Consider the following 9,440-nt stretch of genomic DNA (forward strand, 5'->3'; position numbering starts at 1 on the left):
TGAAAGTTGTATAGAATGATATTTTAGAGATACCTACAAAATTTCAACTCAATTGGAGCAACGTAGCCTATGAAAAGACCGAAATACACCTGCTACCCTGTTTCTATCCGAACATGCTAATCAGCTTTTGTAAGTGGTTAGTTTGACCAGGAATATTACCGAATTGGTTGATGATGTCTTCTTAAGAATTATAGCCTTGTATCTTAGCTTTCAAATGGCTTTGGAATTACCTGAATTGGAGTTGTGTGTGCTGAGATATGAGTGAATAAAGCAGGACTGCTAGTTGATTTCTGCAGTGAATTTCGAACTGGAAAATCTTGAGTTGTTTTGGTAAATTTGACATAGTTAGGGTGAGCACTGGACTGAGTGGTCTTCATGAAAGTTGTAGGTATTTCTCTTAGCTTTCCAACGCCTCTAAGAACTCCTTAAACGGACTTTGGTATCCTGTAATATGGCCATTTACAGGTAGTACAGTTAATTAGCCGATTCGTTGGAACTTGGTTCTGGGAATTGGGAATTTGACTAGGTTACACTGGAATTTGGACTAAGTGATCTTCATCAAAATTGTAACCCTCTATCTTAGCTTCAAAACAGTATAAATTACATCCCAATTCGATAAGCGTAGCTTCGGATGTGTCCGTTACGCAAAACCCATCAAATCTGTCTTTTGTTAAACTTCATTTCTGCACATGTTGTTTGCTTGATTTTTGTACTTATATGACTTTGAGCCTATGGAATGGCTATTGAAATGAGATGATATTGTGTGTGATTTTGGGATTGATTGAGGAAAACGATGAAGCCATAAATGGCTAGAAAAATAGGTAAATACAAAGGGCGTGCTGCCCAAATTTTCGCTCGAGGGCTAAGTTTCTACTTGAATTTGTATATTTTTGTTTGGCAAATACTATGACCGTTTTCCATCTTAGAACATGATCCTTCTTCAATTACAAACTCCAAATGTTTACTTACGCTTACCAAATAAAAAGTAGTGGTTTAGGGTTTTCTTGGGTATTTTGTCCTCCCTTTTACATGAATTTCATTAAGACATTTAGTCTATAATATCTACTTGAATATGAGATTATTTTGAACCATATAAACGATCCCGAAAATAGTATTTCTTAGCCTATCTAGTTGGATTCCGACTTGTCTTTGGTTCAAGTGTTTCCATTGGAAAATTTTATAACCCTTTTGAGTTGGGTTTTACGTTTCGACTATGAAACCCTAGTTATTTTTGTCCACGGGTCCAAATGTCCTCGTTTCACTTTAAAGTCTTTTATACGTTCTACTCATCAATTGTCGAGTTCTTTGATTTCACCTAATTGTTTGTGTTAGATGAGCTGTAATATTCTTTCTTGTTTAATCTTAGGTTTTCTTGGTGACTAAAGATAATATCCGGAAGGATATTTTGCACGTTGTTTTGCGTATATAGGTGAGTGTTCCTTGTTTGTTATATTTTTCTTGACTTTTGACTTGTGTTCTTGTTTGATAATGTGTTAAGTGCTTTCAAGGATTTAAAACGAGTTTTCTAGGCGAGCGTGTACTTTACCGCGCTCGACCTAAATGAAACGTGAAATTTTCAATGATTTAATGATTGCTACATTAGTTGCGCATGATGTAAGCCTTTTGGCTGAACTGGGCCCTTGTGAGGACTCGCAAAAAAAAAAAAAAAAAAAAAAAAAAACTATTATTTTATGCCCAATTTATGGTTTAATAAATTATTTAATTGGATTTTATTTCCAAGGAATATTTTCTAGTCTTATTAGACCTAAATACATGGTAATGTAACTTCGTTATATTTTAAAATGATTCGTTTCAAAAATTAATTTCCTAGAGCGCGTTTCGTAGAAATAGTGAATAGTGCTTGGAGATTTTATCCGCGTAGTAGCACAATAAGCTTGGAATATTGGAGACTTGTACTATGGTCCTAAAATAGGTAATTTTATGAATAAATATTCAAGTGATAGTTAGTAGTGCAATCGTTATAAGAATTTTTCGAAAGTTTCGCGTTATAGCGGTAAAATTGACGGTACGCGTTTTCACACGCGCGACTTCATTTGAGGGACTTTAGACCCTTATTCCGGGACAAATAAGAGTGAATAATATTTACATGAATATATATGCCTTGGAGGTTTAGTGCACTAGTGAACCAAACGCGCGAAAAAAATCGAGCCGTAATCGCACCAAACGGCCCTTAATGAGAGTTGACTTTTGGGTGATTTTGCACCACACATTGCACCTTCTCTTGGAAGCTAACTTAGATCAAACACCTTCTCTCTCCTCACTTCATTTGGCCGTGCAACAAGAAAGGAGAAGAGCTCTCCATTGTTCTTCATTTTTCATCTTCAATCCATGCACCAAAATTCATCCAAATCACACCCAACTTGGAGACCAATTAGCAAACCTCTTGGAGATTATATCTAGCTAAGGAGGAGGGGAGCTTTCACGGTTTCTTGGAGCTTCAAGAGGGCCGAAAATTCTGACCTTGCAAACCAAAGGAGTAGGTAATGATCAACCCTTGGATTCTTATCTTATGGAGATTATATGACAAGATTAAGCTCATGCATGCACTTAGTTACTTGATTATGGTGTAGAAATGTGATTGTGGGCTCTTGGAATTCCCACACTTGGGTTGTTGTTGCTGATGTGATAATTAATGGTGATTATATTGTTGGTTTAGTGATTATAATGATGCATTAGTGGTGGGTAATTAGTAGGAACTTCATTGGGTGCAAGAAGCAAAAACTTCCGATTCTACCCCTGTTTTATTCGGCCATTTTAAGGCAAGTTTTTAATGGTTTAATGGCTTGAACTGGATGCTTATATGATGTATTAGAGGTGTGGAAAATTTCATCCAAAAATAATGAGGTTTGAATGGGCAAATGAATTTTTTTTTAGAAACCAGCAAATCTGGAAAACTGATTCGTGTATGCCCTGACCAGCAGTAGTATTTTGGCTATAACTCTGTCCTCGGATGTCGAAATCATGTGCCGTCGGTGGAGTTTGAAACTAGACATTCCTAGCTTTGATTTGGTATAAAATGCACGTTCTGATTCCTTGTGAGCAAGCCGAACCAAATGTTTTAAGTTCGCTGTCCTGTTGCTCTGTTCGTCTGGAATGAAGTGTTCAGGCAGCAACTTGATGCCCGAATTTGAACCAGATGGGTGTCGAATTTGGAAATGATTTCTTCTGTGATATTTTAGTCCTATGAATGTACTTTCCAACGGCGTAAGCCATGCTCAATTTCGAGCTATATTGACTGATTTGTGACTGAAACAAGTGGACTGCTCTGTTTTGGAAAACCATGATGTTTGGGCTGGTTTGGAACCAAATCTTGGAGTGAATTTGTTAGTTGATGTTTTTGATATTAAACACTTACCAAAGATATTATGGGTGTATCTTAGACCCTTATTTCACAAATGAACCATGGTTGGATAACTTTCTTGGTTAGACGATTGGAAATTGGGAAATGCAAGTCAAAGGCAGATTGCCTTAGGATTTTTCTTGAACTTTGGTGGGCTAATTAACTACCTTGCCGAAGGTATTTTTCCTCGAAATTTGATAGAGAGATACTTTCCATATAGTATTGAAATACTGCCAATTTTGGTACCAATCCAAGTTCGTTTCGATACCCAATTAAATTCCTCATGTTGGAGGTTCAAATCTGGAAAATTCTCATCCAGTCTTGAATTTGCTCAACTTCGGGCTACCGTATCTCGGTACCCGAAACTCCGATTCTTGATCCGCTTGTTTTTTTATAAACCTCCCTTGTAACACTAATTGAGCTACAAATTTCAGAGGCCGGTTTGCAACGTGTGAATCGTGCCGAATTTCCAAAGTTGGCCGAAATCCAACTTAATTCTGCCATGAAAACCAACCCTGTGTTTTCAAGCTCATTTTTGACCACTTTTCACTTCGATTCATGGAAAAGTGTCTTCTAGGAACTTATAGTACTCTCTAAGAGGTTTCCAACGGTATAAAGTTTTCCAATTCTCGACTTATACCGAGCGAGTTATGATTTTTCAAAGATTCATCATAAAACTGAAAAATTTTCCAATTCCAAAGAAATAGAGTTTTTCAAAAACTCTTTGTTCTTTTGATATTCTTAAACGTTTTGCTTACGATTTTCAAGATAAAAACTCAAATAATATTGTACCTAATAAAAGGCAAGTTGAGCCTCGATTTACGTGAAATTGAGGTTCCTTTTTGCAAAATAATTCTTAGATTGTACTAGTGTACAATCTTTCTTGATAAGTGGGTTAATTGTGTGATTATTCGCTATTAAATTGCCAGGCGCGCAAGGAGACCTTCAAGAGGATCTCATCGCGGACACTTGAACTCCGAGAAAATAATTCTTATTGAATTGCTCGGTGAGTGTCAAGTGTGTGAATTTTGATACTGGTTTAATTGTGGTATTTGTTGAAAGTTTTAAAGATAAGGGCGGGTGCGTACTTTATCGCACTCGTTCTAATTTCAAATGAATGAATGGAATGTATTGAATGAATGAATGAAATGCAATGTTATGTCATGAATGCTTGTGTCGTTGGAGTGAACCTCCTCGACCTTCAAATGAATGGGGGACGCCCAAACTCATAGGCCAACCTTAGACTCGAGCCGGTAATGGGCTTGGTCGGGGACTGGGGCGAGCCATGAGATACACATAAGCTCGACCTAATAAGAGGTCTTGCTTGGCATACTCGTAGAGTATCGCCCAATAATAGACTTGTGGGCCCTTGGGGTGTACGGTGGACGGAGGGAAGGAAGTGGTGATCTACGGAAATGGAAATACCGACCCGGTTGACAGGAGGGTCAATGCGGGAAGGTATACGAATGACAACGGCAGATCGAGTGGAACTTAGCTCCTGAGAGCTACTATATCCTTGAATTGTTTCTGATTATCTTTCATGTTTGATTGATTGAGTATTGAAAAGACATGGCTTTATTTATTAAATTTGGGATTGTTATTTGACTAAGTGCTTGCATGTGTGTTCTTGGCCTCACGAGCGTTTAGCTCACCCTATAGTTTTGTTTTCCTTAACAGGACCGACTCTTGGAGAAATATGGAGAAACCATCCGTTGTAATTTTGTTAAGACTCCTGATATATATTTTGACTAGGCCCTGGTTTGGGTTATACTTTTGGAAATTGAAAACTTGAAAGGTTTGGGCCCTGATGTGTACTTTGAATTTAAGTCGTTTTATGATTACCCGATGTACTGGTTATACATTAAGTGACTTATTAAGCTTGAACGCTTCCGCATTATTGTTTTTATGTTGCTCTCTTCGAAGTGTTTAGTTCGGTTTGAAATTGAATGGAATTGCTTGAGTCCTGGCGTGAGCTGGGCAGGCGTCCGCGGATACCCTTTGGTCCGCCTTAGGGAGATGTGGGGCGTCACAGTTGGTATCAGAGCACTAGGTTAGAGGTCTATATGGGAGACATATTAGATACTCTACCTTTAAGACTCGATACGGGATGATTTAATCCTACCCTAAGTGATACTTGAGGCGAGCTAGCAACTAAGTTAGTCCTACCTCAAGTGACGATTGGGATGAACCAACGATTAAGATAGGCATGCATTGCAGGATATTGGAACTGAGTGGTGATTTAAGTTTCTAACCTGAAAAATATTATTACTGTTATTATTTTGCAGGGATGGCTGACGGAAACGGAGCCCCGGCAGCTAACGGGAATGGCCATGCGAATGGTCATTACGAGCCTCTTAGGACTATCTTCTACCGAGCTCTAGCGGGAGGAGATCGAGTTCGCTACTCACCTTACGATAGATACCCTCGATGTTCGTGTAGGTTGACTTTCGCCTACCCGAACCACTTAGTGCTTGCTTTGGACGACGAGCGTCGTCAGTTGGTGGATGCCAACCTTGATCTACAGGCTGAGGTAGATGAGCTTAGGCAGATGGTGGGCGCTCAGGGTGAGCGGATTGCCGAGCTCGAGGAGGTGCTGGAGGGTGAGGTAGCCACATCTGCAGTGGTTAACCAGGAGCTTCGGGATACTAGGGCTCGACTTACTAGGCTAGGACGGGATGTCCGTACTCGGGCTTTCGAGATTCTGGCTGATGCGACTAGTTTGGTTGAGGACGCTGCTGAGGTGATTCCTGATGAGGAGGAGGAGGATCCCGAGGAGGAGGTTCCTCCTGATAGCCCTGCTATGGACTAGGATCTTGGTCGTTGACCCCCTTTTGACTTTTGACTGGTACAGTTAGGACTAGTTAGGGTGACGCGAGTGCTGTGGCCATTGTATTTTGCATGCTTGTGTGGCCTACTTTTGGGCACTTGTTCTTACTTTAGTCTTCTGTGACTAAAAGTATACTTTTGAGCACCTGTGTGCTATATTTTGTGAATTGTCCCTAACTTGCTAATTGTACAAACTTGACATGCTTATGAATGTAAATTATTGTTAATTTCAATGCTTTCTTGGTTAGTTCTAAATTTGATATAATTCTTGTTTTCTGCTTAAATTAATTTATTTCTTGCACTAGGCACGTCTAGACTAATGGAAGGATTAAGAAGTGGTCGAAGGTACAATTCCAATCTTTCACCGCCTAGCTAGGGTTTTAATTGATCCGGGTGCAACGCACTCTTTTGTAAACCCTGACTTCATGAGTGGAATAGACTTGAAGCCAATTAAGTTACCATATGACTTGGAGGTTAAAACACCCACTGGGGACAAAAGTTTAATTGCTAATCTGGTGTATCAGAATAGTGAAATCTGCGTGAACGAAAGAAAATTGATGGCCGATTTGATAGGCTTAGCGATTAAAGGATATGATGTGATCCTAGGAATGGACTGGTTAGCCCGTTATAATGCCCAACTAAATTGTAGGACGAAAATTGTAGAATTGTGTATTCCAGGTGAGGCAACCCTGAAATTGGATGTGAGGGGTAAGTTAGCCTCATCTGCACTTATTTCGGGAATTCGGGCTAGAAAATTGTTGAATAAGGGAGCTGTAGGATATTTGGCTTTTCTTATTAATACCCTTAGCGATAAGGTGAATCTGGAGGACACACCGGTAGTGAAAGAATTTTCCGATGTTTTTCCTGAAGAATTGGAGTCTTTACCCCCGGAACGGGAAATAGCTTTTAAAATTGATTTAGCTCCGGGAACAGCACCTATATCAAGGACACCATACAGGATGGCTCCGGCTGAGTTGAAGGAGTTGAAGTTACAATTACAGAATTTGTTGGAACGGGGTTTTATTCGAGAGAGTGATTCCCCGTGGGGAGCCCCAGTTTTGTTTGTAAAGAAGAAAGATGGGAGTTTGAGGTTATGTATAGATTATCGAGGCTTAAATGATGCTACGGTTAAGAATAAATACCCACTACCCCACATTGATGAACTGTTTGACCAACTGCAAGGGGCGGTAGTATTTTCAAAGTTGGATCTAAGGCAAGGTTACTATCAATTGAGGATTTTGGAGAAGGACATACCTAAGACTGCTTTTAACTCGAGGTATGGGCACTTCGAGTTTGCAGTAATGCCTTTTGGGTTAACCAATGCACCTGCCGCTTTCATGGATTTAATGCATAGGGTTTTTAAGCCTTACTTGGATCAATTTGTGGTGATCTTCATTGATGACATTTTGGTGTATTCCAAGAATGTGAAAGATCATGAGAAACATTTGAGAATTGTTTTACAAATCTTGAGGGAACATCAGTTATATGCTAAGTTTAGCAAGTGTGAGTTCTGGCTAAAGGAAGTGACTTTCTTAGGACATATAATTTCTAAGGATGGGATTAAAGTGGATCCAGCTAAAGTGGAAGCTGTTTCGAAATGGAAACGACCGGAAAACCCAACGGAAGTTCAGAGTTTTATAGGACTGGCAGGGTATTACCGGAGATTCATCCAGGATTTTTTGAAAATCGCTGGACCTATGACTGAGTTGACCAAGAAAAATGGAAAATTTATTTGGAGTTCTAAGTGTGAAGGAAGTTTTCAGGAGTTGAAAAGACGGTTGACTAGAGCGCCTGTTCTAGCTCTACCAAATGGACATGATAGTTTTGTGGTTTACACCGATGCATCTAAGGAAGGTTTGGGATGTGTTTTGATGCAAAATGATAAAGTGATAGCTTATGCCTCTAGAAAATTGAAACCGCATGAAGGAAATTATCCGACCCATGATTTGGAGTTAGCGGCTGTGGTCTTTGCTTTGAAGAAATGGAGACATTATTTGTACGGAGTAACATTTGAGGTTTTTACAGATCACAAAAGCCTTAAGTACTTATTTTCTCAAAAGGAGCTGAACTTGAGGCAACGTAGATGGATGGAATTTCTGGAAGATTATGATTGTACGATTAAGTACCATCCTGGAAAGGCCAATGTAGTGGCCGATGCTTTGAGCCGTCAGGTACAAATGGCTGGATTGATGGTTAAGGAATTTCGATTGTTGGAGGAAGTTAGTTATTGGAATCCTCGATTAGAACCAAGGAAAGTGATTTTGGGGAATATTGTGATAACCTCCACTCTATTGGAACGTATTAAGGAATCTCAGGAAAAGGACCCTGAAATGCAGAAATTGGTGGAGAGAGTCAAGATGGGAGACCAGACCGATTTCACTTTGGGATCAGATGGAATATTGAGATTTCGAAATCGGGTGGTTATGCCAAAGGATGAAGGGCTTAGAAAAGAAATTTTGGAAGAGGCACACCGATCAAAGTTTACAGTACATCCAGGAGGGAATAAAATGTACCAAGACTTGAAAAGTCTATATTGGTGGAAAAATATGAAGAAGGAAATTGCCCAATTTGTTCAGACATGCTTGGTTTGTCAACAGGTTAAAGCCGAACATCAGAAACCATCTGGGCTCTTGCAACCTCTAGAAATACCTGAGTGGAAATGGGAAAATATTACCATGGATTTTGTATCAGGCTTACCAAGGACACAGAGAGGCCATGATGCTATTTGGGTGATAGTGGATAGATTGACTAAATCGGCTCATTTCCTACCGATTAACATGAAATACCCGTTAGAAAAGCTGGCCAGGTTGTACTTAGATGAGATTATTAGACTACATGGTATACCTGTGAGTATTGTGTCGGATAGGGATCCAAGATTTGTTTCGAGGTTTTGGCAAAAGATGCAAGAAGTGTTGGGGACTAAGTTGAACTTTAGTACCACCTATCATCCCCAGACTGATGGACAATCTGAAAGAACAATTCAAACTCTTGAGGACATGTTGAGGACTTGTGTACTGGATTTTGGAGAGAATTGGAGTAAGTTTTTGACGTTAGTGGAATTTGCCTACAATAATAGTTTTCACTCTTCTATTCAAATGGCTCCATACGAAGCACTTTATGGTCGGAAGTGTAGATCCCCAATTTGTTGGGATGAAGTAGGTGAACGAAAAATTTTAGACCCGACTACCGTGTCTTGGATTGAGGAGGCTAATGAAAAGGTAAAATTGGTACGGCAAAGGATTCAAACCGCTCA

This window comes from Coffea eugenioides, unplaced genomic scaffold (genome assembly GCF_003713205.1).
Source record: "Coffea eugenioides isolate CCC68of unplaced genomic scaffold, Ceug_1.0 ScVebR1_1877;HRSCAF=2808, whole genome shotgun sequence".
In the NCBI taxonomy this organism is placed as follows: domain Eukaryota; kingdom Viridiplantae; phylum Streptophyta; class Magnoliopsida; order Gentianales; family Rubiaceae; genus Coffea; species Coffea eugenioides.